Source organism: Halichoerus grypus, chromosome 7 (assembly GCF_964656455.1).
Source record: "Halichoerus grypus chromosome 7, mHalGry1.hap1.1, whole genome shotgun sequence".
In the NCBI taxonomy this organism is placed as follows: Eukaryota; Metazoa; Chordata; class Mammalia; order Carnivora; family Phocidae; genus Halichoerus; species Halichoerus grypus.
In genome coordinates, this window is record NC_135718.1 from 56,818,617 (window position 1) to 56,835,020 (window position 16,404).

Below are 16,404 nucleotides of genomic sequence, written 5' to 3' on the forward strand. Positions count from 1 at the left end.
AGAGACTTTTTTTTTAAGATTTATTTATTCTAGAGAGAAAGAGAGTGCACATGAGCAGGGGTGGGATAGGGGCAGGGGGAGAGAGAATCTCAAGCAGACTCCCCACTGAGCGGGGAGCCTGACACAGGGCTCGATCTCACAACCCTGAGATCATGACCTGAGCCTAAATCGAGAGTTGGATGCTTAACTGAGCTACCCAAGCGCCCCAAGAGACTCCTACCTATAGAGAACAGACTGAGGGTTGATGGAGGGAGGTGGGCGGGGGATGGGCTAAATGGGTGATGGGTAGTAAGGAGGGCACTTGTTGTAATGAACATTGGGTGTTATATGTAAGTGATGAATCACCGAATTCTACTCCTGAAACTGATATTACACTATATGTTAACAAACTAGAATGTAAATAAAAATTTGAAGGAAAAAAATAAAACAAATTCTCTTTTTATTAGCCCCCATTGCCTTCTCATGAAGAGTAATTATGCAGGTTACTTCAAAAATCAGAAATCATCCAAAGGAGGAAATTCACCATCATCTTTATATGTATCAATGGGCAGAGGGTTTTTAAAGCTATGACTTTGATTTTGGGAATTTGACATTTCTTTAACAGAAGCAAGAAAAGAACAGAAAAATAGTACGTGACTACATCTAGGGCTACTTTCTCAGAAAGATTCAGTAAAATTGGTTGACTGAAATAGCAAGTGCCAATACACATTTCTGAGCAGTTATCTTATTACATGAAATCTGTAATGAAATTAGCAAATGTTGAATGGAAGCAACTTGTTGGCAAGTAGGGAAGAGTACAGAGGAAGAGTTTGGAGAATATAAACTATGAAAAACTCAGAAGGAATTTGTATTTTACATCCCTAACCAAGTTTACATTTTTTTTTAAGATTTTTTTTATTTATTTGGCAGAGAGAGACACAGCGAGAGCAGGAACACAAGCAGGGGGAGTGGGAGAGGAAGAAGCAGGCTTCCCGCCGAGCAGGGAGCCCAACGCGGGGCTCGATTCCAGGACCCTGGGATCATGACCTGAGCCGAAGGCAGATGCCTGACAACTGAGCCACTCAGGCACCCCCCAAGTTTACATTTTTATCTGCATATGGACCTATCCATTTGGTGTTTCTTGCTTTAGTAAACTTCCTGTCAAGTAAAGGCAGCATACTTTAATGTAGGAAGTCCTGGAAAATCTTTTTTTGTTTTGCCTTTTATTCATTCTGCTCATCACCCAATTGCCCTTCATTCCAAACTAAGAATGGATTGTTAAAACCTAGTCTGTTAATATCTTAGACATACTTTCCTTTTATTTATTTCTGGCTAGACAATAAGCTTTAATTCAAAATGTGATAATGTCCATAAAAGGGATAAGTAAACATACAGTGTCATAGAGCAATTAAACACAAAATTTACCACTGTGTAAACTGAGCTGGGGATAAAACTATTTGTAGATAGTCCACTTGCCTCATAATTTTATGCAAATTTCAACCAAGAGTATAAACAAAAATGTGATCATTTTAATCGTATAAAATACCTGCCTCTTTTCTACACAAATCCTGTCTCCAAAAAGTTTCACCAATATTTCCTTGCCTTTTCTTTTCCTCCTTGCCTTTGTTCACTGTTTCTTCAAATTATTATATAATTAAACAACTAGTGGTCGCAACATTTCTCATATTGCTGAATTAAACTAATTTTTTCATTTATGTATTTATGCTTTATCTATTTAACTAGGTCAACTCCTTGAGAATCAGAGCCATAAAAAAATTTCTCTATAGGCCAAACAGTTTTAATCTCATGGCATGGCACAAAGTAGGCACTTAATAAATATTCGTCCATAGCATGCCATAAGATGATGCATTAATTGAGTTGTCCTAAATTACGCACTCAATTTTACAGATATTTACTGAACATTTATTGTGTTCCAGGAAAGATTAAACGACCTAAACTCTCAGCAGCATTAAGTGATTTGTCATTGGCGGTTATGATATTAGTTTAACATGGAAATACTATTAAGAATCAATTCTATATGTTGGCGAATTGAATTTAAATTAAAAAAAAAAGAATCAATTCAATTGAGGAAGGGAGCTAAAAATGATTGGATGCTCATTGTGCACCAGTCATCAAGTAAGGAACTACGTGCTTTGGCTCAGTGGACGCTCACAATTCCTGAGTTAGTTGATATGGGGTACCCTTGCTTTCGGAAAAGGCTTGGAGCTTGCCCAACCTTGCCTAAGAGTTTTTCCGTAGGTGCTCCATAGAGGCCCTTTCATACCTTTGCATCCTCTTGAACTGGCTTACTACTACTTTTGTTGCCCTTTCCCCCTTTTAACCTTTGCATAACCTTTGCTTTATGTCAGGTCCTTTCTTTCTGTTCACTCCATAAAATCAACCTCTTTTGTGCTAGCATAGACTGCTTCTTTGAGTTTGGGTTTTTAGGACCCTACTGCCACTGAGGGGCAGTTCTGTCCACTCTCATGCCCTGGTCTTTGGGATTCCAGCTCAAGTCACAGGTTGAGCTCCCCACTTTCAAAGAAATAAACAGTACACTTAAATACACATAATATTCTCTAATTTAGATTAAGATTTCAGCTATTTGTGACTGACTCCAAATTGGACTTCCTGAAAGGCAGATAAGCCAGAATGAATTATTTAGCTCTCTGAGTGATCCTAGCTGACCCAGCCCAGTGTCCACATCAACCAAGCTTTGTTGTTCATATTTAATACATAATTTAATTTAATATAACAACCCAGGAAGTATGGGTCATTATCCCCATTTTATGGAGGATGAAACTGAAAAAATTATATGGTATTGTGGTTTTGCAAATTCAGGGATCTGAACAAGTCTCAGGGAGTACACTTTGAGATTGTCCAAGGTGTACTATATTATTATCCCGTTTTTATAGAGCAGGAAACTCAAGATCAGAGAAAAAATTTGCACAAGGCCACTCAGAGCTATGATTCACACCCAAGTCTACATAACGCCAAAGTCCAAGCTCTTCCCGATTATATCACACTACCTTTCAGAGGAATCCACGCTGTTAGTAATGCCTTTAGGAGTCAATTTGGAAAAAAAAACTCAGAAGATGTAAAGTAATGAGAAGGAGACCTCCAGTGATACTAGGATTATGTTGATTTAGTGACTTGTTCCAAAGTCCTTCCAAATCATTAGAAATTTGGATGATTCACTACCTCTGACCAGTCACAGAAACAACTTAAAGGAATTGAAGCAACAATAAATAATGGACAATTCCCTCTGTACATCTCTATCTGCAAATTACTAGACTTAGTGAAATTAGGCATGAGAGACCATATAGGTACTATATTTTAAGTAGACATTTACTTAGCATTTCATCTTTATGAAGTTATTCACAATCACATATTGGTTATTAGGCTTTAATAAAAACAACAACAAAAACAAAACCGAAACAACAGTACTGTGCTTGAAGTCTTTATTATGGTTATTTTGTATATAGGAAAATTAAGCACTAGAATGCCCATACTACATGTAGATATATATTAGCAGTAAAACCCCGATTGCCAAGTTTACATTATTAATTTAGTTCAATAAGGGGATATCCCAAGCTTTATCTGTTAGCAAAATTGAACAATAAGGATGTGCCAAATGAGATAACATGCTTTGAGTAACTGACTATAGATGGCAACTAAAAGAAACATAAAAAGTGATTATAGATTCTTTTTTATTTCTACCTGGTAGTTATAGCACATAATATTTTACTAAGTCTTAAGAAAACTAGTTGTGGGGGTGCCTGGGTGGCTCAGTCATTAAGCGTCTGCCTTCGGGTCAGGTCATGATCCCGGGGTCCTGGGATCGAGCCCCGCATCGGGCTCTCTGCTCAGCGGGAAGCCTGCTTCTCCCTCTCCCACTCCCCCTGCTTGTATTCCCTCTCTTGCTGTCTCTCTCTCTGTCAAATAATAAATAAAAAATCTTAAAACAACAACACCACCATTTACTTAAAAAAAAAAGAAAACTACTTGTGAGAACCAATGAATTTATTTTGTTCGTTAAAATGATCTAATTGCTTATGAACTTTATTTTAATGGTCATTTATTTCAATGTACTAAAACCTTTCTCCTTAACTACTGGGAAATCTCATGAAATAGAGACCCAGATTTTCAAAAAAATTCTTATCTGCCTTCTTATTTCGTATGAATAGTAAGTGGGAGATTTGGGTGATCATTTACTATGTTTGCATTGGGATGGAGTGGTTGTCAAGAGTTTCATTTTATTTGATTATCTCTTCTCTATTAATTTAGAAAGATAAGGTGAAAGAATGTTTCCAAGTTCAGGTAATGTTTAGCTCAAACAGTGAAAAAATATATGGGCGGAAAAGCCATTGTAAAACCAAGCTCAGAATAATGATGCACATGAATCAAATTTAAGAAAGATTCATTACCTCTTTCAGAAAAAATTAATAATAACTAGTACAGAAAGATGAACAATTTTAAAGTTGAGACATTAATATATGTTGTTTGGTTTAAACACAGAATTTTAAAAAATATATCAGTGGCATAATAATATGGTAAAAAAACATCAACTAAGTGCTATAATTAGGCAGAGAATAATTGTATGGAGAGCTGGCTTCCAACTCTACCACTTATTATGTGAGAAGCCTTAGGCAAGTTATTTATTCCCAATTTCCTCTTCTCTAAAAAATGGGGAAAATAATAGTATCTATCATAGGATTGCTGTGAGAATGAAGGGAGTTAATACTCTTAGAATAATGCCTGGCTTCTAGCAAGTGGCCCATAAATGTTAGCCGCCATTATTACCATTTTTATTATAAAAAGATATATTTTAGGTATTTATCTGTTAAGCTAGCTTTGTGAAGTCCCAGGGAATGAAGGAGACACAGTTGTCCTAAGCTGTAAACCCTAAGGAAAGGCCAAAGGCTGAATGGGCCACCTAGACTGATGACTCAGACACAGTGCAGTTCAGGTTTCCAGACTGATTCAGTCCTTGGCTTCTCTCCTGACGCTGACAACAAGAATGCCAATTAGTGCCAAGAGTGATGAGTTTTTGTAACATGGGGTGCTGTTCATTAGAGATTCAGATCAGATCACTTACATCTTGTATAGAACACCAATAGTGATCAACCGAGTTCAGATTCAAACCAATGACATGGAGGTAAAGTGCTTCATATCTGGTTACCATGCTCCTGAACCATCTGCTTCTGAATTCTAAATTCTCAGCTTACCCACTGCCAAGGGGCTAAACATAGCTAAAGGATTTAAATTATAATTTGATCTGACAACCCAGGTATCAAACGAGACTTCTTTAGCCAAATAAGTAGAGTGGTGACAAATATCAGAGCAGTATATCCACTCTATGGTATGTGCTTTATGACAAGAAAATAGTAATTGAGGGTACTGGTGAGTATCTTATTTCTCATCTGATCTAAAAAAGGATGTCAGCACAAGACTGGTATTCAACTTAGGTTAACAAAGGAATTGTTAAGGTTAAGTGATTTAGACAGGAGAAAGCTGGGGAAGTAAGGAATATCTTAATCTTTCCATGATTCTGAATTATCTAATAGACTAATGTTGAATACATAGAAAGACCATGCAGAATAAGATAAGTAAATGCTGGAATGGAAATGATGATGAACTGGGGCAGATGTCAAATATAAAGAAAAGTGATGTTTTAAATCTTTTTATTTAAACGCTCTTAACGTATTAACACTGTATTTGAAAAATATTTTATTGTTTTGTTAGTTACTTCTCATCAGAGTCCTGTCAGCAAATGTTTTAATACTCATGTTTTACCTATGAGGAAACTGATATACAGAAAGAATAATTACCTTAGTTACACAGCAACTCAATACTAGAAAAAAAAATCTGAGTGTTGAGTTATTATTGGCATAGATCACTATTATTTTATTTATCTTCAAGTTTTGGTGAGCTGTGTCCACATATATAGGATTTAGGAATTACTAGAAGTATCAATATCTTGGGGCTCCTGGATGGCACAGTCAGTGAGGCATCCGACTCTTGGTTTCAGCTCAGGTCCCCATCTCAAGGTCGTGAGATCGAGCCCCATGTCGGGCTTTGAGTTTGATTCAGGGTCTGCTTGAGATTCTTTCTCCCTCTCCCTATACCCCTCCCACTCGCGCGCTCTCTCTCTCTCTCTCTCAAGTAAATAAATAAAGTTAAAAAAAAGAAGTATCAGTATCTTTTACCCATCTCTGAATCAAATTCATACAAAAAGAAATGAAATGTCTTAGCATAATTCTGTTCTATTTTGATATTGTGAGTAAAGGTCCTAATCAAAAATCTATTTTGAAATCTCATCTCCAGGTAACATAGTCTTCTTTTAAAAATTTATTTATTTAAAAATGTATTTATTTTTAATTGTGATAAAATATACATAAGATAAAATTTACCATTTTAACCATTTCTAAGTGTATAGCTTTGTGGCGTTAAGTACATTCATGTTGCGCGATCACCTTCCATCTTCAGAACTTTTTTCATCTTGCAAAACTGAAACTCTGGACCCATTAAACAATAACTCCCCATTCCCCTTTACACCCAGCCCCTGGCAACCATTTTCTTTCTGTTCCTATAAATTTGACCACTTACAGTTCCCGGTAACCTATTATGAACATTCAAAATTTTTTTTGTGTTTATTTATTTATTTATTTATTTATTTATTTATTATTTATTTTAAAAGATTTTATTTATTTATTTGAGAGAGAGAGAGAATGAGAGAGAGCACATGAGAGGGGGGAGGGTCAGAGGGAGAAGCAGACTCCCCGCTGAGCAGGGAGCCCAATGCGGGACTCGATCCAGGGACTCCAGGATCATGACCTGAGCCGAAGGCAGTCGCTTAACCAACTGAGCCACCCAGGCACCCTTTTTGTGTGTTTTTAAAGAAAGTTTAGGGGGAAATTCCTTCATTGTTCATTTCTGATCAGTCTCTAAAATGTATGGGTTCTCCTTTGAAGGTCCACGTTAAGCTAGTTCTAGGTCCCCGGGGTTTGTAGAGTTGTGAAATGGCTCATACTTCAGCATGGGGGCAGGGGCCTCCAGTCTGTGATGTGATTTATGGTTGGCTTTTCTACCTTGCCAGTGCCCAGGACACTTCTGCAAAGGATGGCAAGAAAGAGTTAGTGGCATGCCTTTCATGTCTCACCTCCTTTCATGTCTTACATCTTTACACGGTTACTAGCCACTTATTTTTTTGTTTTCTTTGAACGTGCTAAAGAGCAAGCCCCAATAAGATTATTTTAGGGCAGCACAATTTACATATCACAAGGGAAATTTTATTTGTGATAAAATACTGCTGGCTATATTTTTATAGCATGATTTTGTCAAGAGTTCTAAGCCATTTTATAATACTTGAAAGCAAATACAGTGAACTACAGCAAGGCTGAAAGCAGTTTCCTAATTCTTTTTTTTTTTTTAGAGACTTTATTTATTTAACAGAGAGAGAGATAGCGAGAGCAGGAACACAAGCAGGGGGAGTGGGAGAGGGAGAAGCAGGCTTCCCGCCGAGTGGGGAGCCCGATGCGGGGCTCGATCCCAGGATCCTGGGATCATGACCTGAGCTGAAGGCAGACGCTTAACGACTGAGCCACTCAGGTGCCCCAGCAGTTTCCTAATTCTTTTAAGTACAAGGGCACATTAAAAAATGTTGTGGATCTCTTGGGGCGCCTGGGTGCCTCAGTCGGTTAAGCAGACGACTCTTGGTTTTGGTTCAGGTCATGATCTCCGGATTGTGAGATAGAGCCTGTGTGGGGCTCCAAGCTCAGCATGGAGTCTGCTTGTCTTTCTCCCTCCCCCTCTGCTCCTCTTCCTTCTCTCACTCTCAAATAAATAGGTAAAATCTTTTAAAAAAGAAAAAGGGCTAAAAAAGAATTTTATGTTATAGGGAACACATGGCGGCGTCAGCAGAGCACCTCTAACACTCTGAAAATTAAAATAGAAAATCAATATACAATGACTAATCTTTGTAAATTTAGGCACCTTAAGAAAAGAACAACTATCATTCCAATATATTTATAAGGATGTTCATAAAGAACTGTTTGTAATAGCAAAAAATTAAAAACAGCATACATTTTTTAACATGGAAAGATAATTATGATATATAAAATTAAAAAAAAAAAAAACAGTTTCCAAAACAGTGTTTATAATATGCCTCTTTTATTTTTTAAAGTTCTGGAGTAAAATATACCTAAATGTTAAATGGTTATATCTAGGTAGTGGAATTATGGGGGGTTTTTCTCTCACATTTTTTCTTAGCTATACTTTTTAAATACTTCTGTTAAGCATGTATTATATATATAACATATATAATATATATTTAAGGGGCGCCTGGGTGGCTCAGTCGGTTAAGCGGCTGCCTTCGGCTCGGGTCATGATCCCAGGGTCCTGGGATCGAGCCCCGCATCGGGCTCCCTGCTCAGCGGGGAGCCTGCTTCTCCCTCTCCCTCTGCCTGCCTCTCTGCGTACTTGTTCTCTCTCTCTATCTCTCTGTCAAATAAATAAATAAAATCTTTAAAAAAAAAAAATATATATATATTTAAGCATGTATATATAATATGTATTATTAAATATATTTATAAAGAGAAAAATAATAAAAATCTCCCCTCTAGGCACAAAGAAAAAAGCTCCAAGGACCCCAGAAGAAAAAAAAAAGAGAGCAAAATTTGGTTATTGCCTAATTGGTGTTATCTATCAAATATGTGTGTATATAAATATAAATATGTCTCTACATGTTATCTGTATTTACATCTATATCTGAGGAAGTAATCAGAATGACAAGTAGGAAAGGGAAATCAAAGAAAGAATCAGCAGTGTTCATCCAAGAGAGCCCTATCTATCTGCTCATGACAGTGGTGCTGGGGGCCCCAGGCCAACACTGCCAAATGCCATGGCCAATTCCCTGCCTCACTCCAATCCGTGCTCACGCAGCAGCATTCTGATTTCAATTTAGTTGTTTGTTGGTTTTTTTTTTTTAGATTTCATTTATTTATTTGACAGAAAGAGACAGTGAGAGCAGGAACACAAGCAGGGGGAGTGGGAGAGGGAGAAGCAGGCTTCCTGCTGAGCAGGGAGCCCGATGCGGGGTTCAATCCCAGGACCCTGGGATCATGACCTGAGCCGAAGGCAGACACCCAATGACTGAGCCACCCAGGGGCCCCAATTTAGTTATTTTTTAAGTAGATTTCCTTACAGAGAAAAAATAAGTTGATAGGAGAATATGACATTTGATTTGCTATGAAACAATTTTTCTCATTGTAAATTAACAAACTGGAATTGTGGATGCTGTATTACTTTTGTGGGAGTTTGGTTAATATAAGTACTTTGCTAAAGGACTGGATCACTATAAGAAATTCTGAAAAACAAATTAGGTTTCTGAGCTTGGACAGCTGAAGATCAGGTGATAGAACCTGATGATTTTATTAAGGTAATTATAAGCTGTAAGATCTTAGGACAACCAACTGGACTTCCCTAAGAAGCAATCCTATAATTCAGTGTGTGACCTTTAGCATGAAATAAATACAGGACAGGAGTGTCTTGGAGACCTTGCCATAAGATATTTCCACAGTATGAACAATGGGGATGGCATTTTAGCTATGATCCAGCATATCATTCTTAGTCTGGAGTTGTAGATAAATTGAGGATCAGAGAAAGCAACTCAGTTATCCAAGATTGCAGTTGATATCAGCCTGAACTTGGAATTACAATTGGTGCCTCCTAGTCCAGCATATGAAATTGTTTTCCACAGCCCTTATGAAATAATATTATGGCTGTACAACGCTCACAGCTGTAAAATGCTCCCTTCCCTGTTTCAGGAAGCATTTATTGAGTAACTAATATGCTTAAAGCACTCTGCTAGGGTAAGAGTTTCTTCAAATCTGCTCTGTATGTTTAATGAGTAAATGTTTGACATTGAAAGTGGAGTAGAGGAAAATACGGCTATTTTCTAAGAATCTAATACCTGCCAGGCAGTGTTCTAGACATGCTACATCTTACTTCATTTATTGTTTACTAAGCCTTAGGATATACCATCTAATGATGTCGTGAATGGATGCACTTTATCCCATCAGATTATATCCAAGATTATCATTAAATAAAAATGATAAATTACTGACAAACATTTATTAATCACATAATTATATATAGCATTGAAGTGCCACTATAACTGAATAATCTTAGAGAAATGGGTCATAAATGCTCAGTCTAACTGGAGACTGGAGGCAATGACAACTCTTTTAGGATCAACCAACAGTTAATACCCCCAATGGAAGAGGTTGCTCTTCTTTGTAGCTACACATTTAAACATTACCTCCCCCCACCAAAAAAACTTACAGAAGATTGCATATTGTATAATTGCATAATGAACAGGCAAATCTATAGAAACAGAAAGTAGATCCATGGTTGCCTAGGGCTGTTGGGGAGGGAAGTGTCGGATGAAAAGAAGAGTGACTGCTTTTGAGTATGGGTTGGGTTTTTGGGTTGGTTGTTTTTTTTGTTTTGGGGTTTTTTTTTTTTTGGTGTGGGGAGGTGACAAAATGTTCCAAAATTGTGGCAATGGTTGCAAAACTCTGTAAGTATACTAAAAGCCACTGAATTGTACACTTTAAATAAGTTAATTGTATGTGAATTATATCTCAATACAGCTGTAATTTTTAAGTAGTTCTGAATTTCTGCTGTCCGATTGCCCAATCCCTTCAGATCAACTTTGTGAGACACCCTCTTTTTTTTTTTTTTTTTTTAAAGATTTTATTTATTTATTTGAGAGAGAATGAGAGAGAGCGGAGGGTCAGAGGGAGAAGCAGGCTCCCTGCCGAGCAGGGAGCCCGATGCGGGACTCGATCCAGGGACTCCAGGATCATGACCTGAGCCAAAGGCAGTCGCTTAACCAACTGAGCCACCCAGGCGCCCTGTGAGACACCCTCTTAATAGCACTGGAGGTTTTTACCATTAATGAGTTGTAACTTCAAAAAGCAATAGATAATATAAAATCTACAGGGGCGCCTGGGTGGCTCAGTCGTTAAGCGTCTGCCTTCGGCTCAGGTCATGATCCCGGGGTCCTGGGATCGAGCCCCGCATCGGGCTCCCTGCTCAGCGGGAAGCCTGCTTCTCCCTCTCCCACTCCCCCTGCGTGTGTTCCCTCTCTCGCTGTGTCTCTCTGTCAAATAAATAAATAAAATCTTAAAAAAAAAAATATATATATATATATATAAAATCTACAGATAATATGAAATCTTCAGAAACCAGGAACTTACAGAAACCGTGGAGAGTGATAGATAAACACCCCCACTGGGAATAATATATGTGCATCATAAAATAAATCACTGATCTCTTGTTATGAAATAACAACACTGAGAAAATCCTGGCCCCCTCCAGAATTCTGTTGTCTGCCCTCAGCCAGCTCAACTACTCTGTACTTCATCTGTGAAAAATGCACACTGTTGCCCACTGAATCCTGTTTGTGTTATCTCTAATCTTTCCCTTTTGGCTCTACAGTATCTCAACCATTTTTTTTATGCCACTGGGAGGTATCTTTCCCGCATTCCTCTTCCACGTGGTTTTACAAATTTTTTAGGACAGCCTCTTCCCTTTACTCCAACACTTAAAACAAAAACAAAAACAAAAAACCTGCATCTACATACCCCAGAGAGCCACAATTCAACAAGGTAAAAAGAGGTGGTTCAGTTGAATACCTTATGGAAGATGGGTATAAGGAATACTTTTATCGCTCTCTTAATCATTAGATTCCTAGAGGCACCTCATTAGTAGGCAATGTTAAATCTTTCAATTGTCTGGACATGCCCTTAAGAAATCTCTTGTTTTACCTCCCAAGGTGAGTTCCAAGGGAGGGACTTACCTGGCATAAACCGCAGTGGAGCTCCACAGGCTAAGGAGGTTTCCCCCAGGGCTCGGGGCCCTTCACCTCACTTGTTGAGGGCAGGGAAAGCTGCTGTGGCTTTCCCTTCCTGGGCTTGCCCATTCTGCTAATTTTAGGCTGCTTCCTCATGCGGCTGCCGTGGGTATCAGAGCATGTGGCTCCCCTCGGAGGAGCTATTTTCTCCTCTGAGTCTTACTTGTTTGTTTCCAACTTCTCTCCCTTCTCCACCTCCCCACCTCTGTGGGGTTGTGCTATTTCATAGTAAGAAACAAAATATCTTTCAGAATTATGCTTATTCTAATCTGAATTTATTCCTGAATCCAAGGGAACAAGGAAAACTTTTTTATATTAGATTTTAATTGTACCTTCCAATAGTCAGGTTCCAAATCATATTTATCTAAAAAATATTTACTGGTTTTTTACTGTGGATAAGATGTTGTCTTAGGGATGGGTTGAAATAGATGAAGGTGATTAAGAGTACACTTACCTTGATGAGCACAGAGTAATATATAGAATTATTATACACTATATTGTATACCTGAAACTAATATAATGCTGTATGTTATACTAGAAATAAAATTTTAAAAAATTATTTAAAAAGAGATGTTGCCTTAGGTCACAGGGATACAATAATAAGCAAAACAGATGTGTTATTTCACTAGTGTAATCTTGATAACAGATTTATCAAACTTCTACTGTGTTCTGTGCTCTCTCTTAAGACCTAGGACTATAAAAATCAGTAAGGTAGAGTCCCTGTCTTCAAAGAACTTATAAGGTATTTCAATGTGCACAGAGATTCAAAGAGGCAGGGCTTATAAATTCCTGTTGAGATTTAGTTTTGATGTAATGAATGGATTCACTCATTTAGTTTTGATGTAATGAATGGATTCACTCATTTGGTTAATCAGTAAAACCGGACTTCAGATTATTCTATGAATTTAGTACTCTGCCAGGCATTGGAAGAAATTTAAAAAAAAGAGCATAACACAGGTCCCTCCCTTAGAAAGATTATAATCTAAACAAAGAACAACTGTTCAATTAACAAATATTTAATGTATATTTATTATATACATGATCCATCCTCTTCATTGAGGGCTTCTTAATTATCTTTTTTTCCCCTGGAGACATTGTTTTGAAAGATTTTGTACATTAAATAACAATTTCTAACAATTTATTTCTCATGTTTTATTATTCAAGGATAAAAATTATGCCAACTAGAGCTTCTGACTAATATGAAACAATTTATATTTGTTCATTTTTGGGGATACAAGGGTGAAAAGATCCAAGCTCCTGACCTTGAGCCAGCAGTCTAGTGAGGGACAAGATAGACAGTTGATTATGTTATAAAGTGGCAAGTTCTACAATAGAGGGTGGGGTTCTCCCAATTGTGACAGGGAGGGCAAGTCTTCACAAGGAAAGTACTGTTTGAGCTGAGTCTTGAAAAATGATAATTTCACTAGGTTAAAGAAACAACATGTGGGAAGGTATGAGAGAGTTATGAGAGAGAATTTTTCATAGCTCATAAAATAAAGATAAGGTATGATTTGGAGGATGTGGTAGGGATGAGGTTGCAGAGGAGGTAAGGACTTGATTATATATGATGTTAAATGCCTAAATGATAAAAAGTTTTAAGGAGATATGATCAAATCTACATTTTAGAAATATCGCCCCAGTGGTTGTGTGGATGGACCAAAGAGCCGAGAAGACTATCAGTAGTCCACAGGCTATGGCAGAAGTCCAGGCTGGATAATTAGAACTGAGGTAGTGCTGGAGGGATGAAAGTTTGAATAATTATGGCCACAAAGCAAAGCAACTACGTCTTCATATGTTATTGGTATAATCAAACAAATTGCTTATTCACTTAAAGGATAGAAATATACAAGTGTAGTAGACAAGATGGATATGCTAAGCAGCATCTCAAGGCTCTCCTTTATATCCCCATAAACATTTTGCTATTCTATGGAGCCAGACTGGTTGAAGAACCTGAAGAAGCCAATTCTAGGTGGTGAAAACACAGATGATGACTATCAATGTAACAAGACACATCTGAATACATTCAAGTTAATAAGATTTTCTTGAGGTAATGGAGGTGTTAATCTTATTGTGGTAAGAATTTCACAATACATATGTATATCAAATCATTACACTGTACACCTTAAACTTACACAATGTTATATGCCAATTCTATTTCAATACCACTGGAAAAAAAGATTTTATTCAACCTGAACAAAAGAAGACTGAACATATCTATTATTTATTTACATTTGTGACTAATTGGCCGTGTAGTTTCATGGTCTGGGCATGTCTTCTACATGAACTTTAAGCGCCCCAATACTTGGAAAGAGGTCCTTAGCACCCTGTTGAGCAAAAAGTAGGCTACAAAGCTCCAAGATCCATTAGGTAAACTTACATTGACCTCGATGTGTGTACAATACACCTTGGAGCAGGGAAAAATATCAGAATGATGTTCAGTAAAACGTTAGCCATGTGTATCTCCTAAGGTAGTATTTCTGATGGTTATTTTCTTCTTTGTATCTTACTAAATTGTTTGAATTATTAACAATAAACATTAATATTTTAAAATAAAACCTATTTTAATTTTTTAAATGAGAATTGCCCATACGAAACAAATTTAAATTTTAAACAGAAGAGTTTTTACACTAAATAAACCATCTTACCCAGTCTATTTGTAACTAAGTTAGAGAAGGGTAAGACATTTTACCCTTACCATAGATTAATTTGGTGTGTAATCAGATTCTCTGTTCATGCAGGACCTTACATTTTAAAAAGATGTTTTCCACACTAAGAACAAGTTAAACATTCACCATTCCACAGGATTTCTATTTTATTGTCAACACTATTAGAACTTTCGAATGGGAGCAGTTTGATGGAAACTGAACAGATGAGGTTGTTATTTGTTGAAAGTGAACAGTACACAACACTTCAACTTTTCATATCCCTATGTTTACGAAGAGTAATTTCTCTCTCCCTTTTTAAAAAGGTGAAAAACAGAGGCTTGAACTGCATGACATTCCTCTTGGACAAACATCTCTGTCATTTTAATGTGGTTAAACTGTATTTAGGCAATGTGGAGGTGGCAACTATAATTTGTCTTCTAGGAACACTCTGTCCTTGCTAATCACTACTACTCAACTGTTCCTGCAGGCTGTAAGATCTTACATTGAGACTATAAGAATACATTTTTAAACTCTATTGAAAATCTGTCCATAAAAATGTCTGTTTTATTTATTTCTGGATCCCAGTTATTATCTTTTTTATTTAAAAAAAAAACATGAGTAGCAGTACACATTTTTTAATAATTTGCAATCAATAAGTGTAAAATTTACTGTATGCCGAAGGCAACTAATGGTTGGTCCTAGAGGACATGAATTGTATGCATGTGTTGAGGGGGACTTTATTTATTTTTGTTTTTTTGAGGGGGAGTTTAAAAAGCTTTTCCATCTCCTTACTTTGCAGTCCTCTGTGATGCCTTCATAAGATTTTTAATGCTTAAGTAAGAATCTGAAATATGTTGTCAGTTCCCCTTATAAAGAGTGATAATTGATTAGGATATACAGCAAGGCTGTTTCTTTTATACCGTTACTTTGGAAGTTATTAATAAAGGATTCAATAGATGAAGATAATCATGCTGCAGCTGTTCAAAGAAGTAGTACTGTTAATTGGACAAAGACCTGTAGTTATAGTCTTAGTCCTGACTCTGTTTGAGGGCAGTGAGACATGTCATTTAAAAATATACTCTTATAAAAAATATATATGTGTGTGTATGTATGTGTGTACATATGTGTGTGTTTCTGTATACACATATATATAATCTCGTCCTTTGACTTGATGGCTATATTAATGATTTACCTTGGTGTGGGACCTGGGACAAGGGACAAAATAAAGCAAATTTCCCAGATTTCATATTTCTAACAGCTAAATTGGAAATTTCCAACCTCAAACATCTTTATAAGACTCTATGAAATCAGTAGCAACAAAAGAATTCAATTTGCTACCCAACAGTTTGACTGTTAAGCTCTAATAGTTGAGATTCTTCCTCTTTATTGCTATTTTAATAGTTTTTTTTTTTTAAAGAAAACACAGACTTGAAAGATTCATAGAAGTATAGATCCCATACTTTACACTTTATTGCTTCGGTAATGTTCATTATTAATTGGACTCATAGAATCCTTATCTTATGATTGCTGTGGGATAAAATTAAAGTATAGTTTATCACACAGGTAGGACTTTGTTTAACAATTTTTATTCTTTGCCACCACAGACACACAAAAAACCGCAGAGTGTTTTGAGAACTTTCTCTGATTAGAAAGTGTAGTAACTAGAGTAATCGCACTGTAATTTCAAAGGCTTGGACACATCCCCACATACTGGTCAAGGACCACATTACATGTGATTTTTTAGGCTTTTGCCTATTGGAATGCCAGTTGAATTCCTGTCATTAGGGGATGAAAAGTAAACACAGAGAAATTATAGAGAGTTATAAAAAGAGAGCATTTAAAAATGTTTCAGGTATTCAT

At 36.8% G+C, this 16,404-nt stretch overlaps 1 protein-coding gene across 1 annotated transcript in view; it reads right to left on the reverse strand.

The window, feature by feature from the left end:
* Positions 1-11,932, reverse strand: part of MYPN (myopalladin) — a 102,504-nt gene extending 90,572 nt beyond the window's left edge. The window contains exon 1 of the mRNA XM_036113868.2: positions 11,846-11,932. The gene's annotated coding sequence lies outside the window, so the exon portion shown is untranslated. The remainder of the gene's footprint in view (positions 1-11,845) is intronic.
* Positions 11,933-16,404: the final 4,472 nt, after the last annotated feature.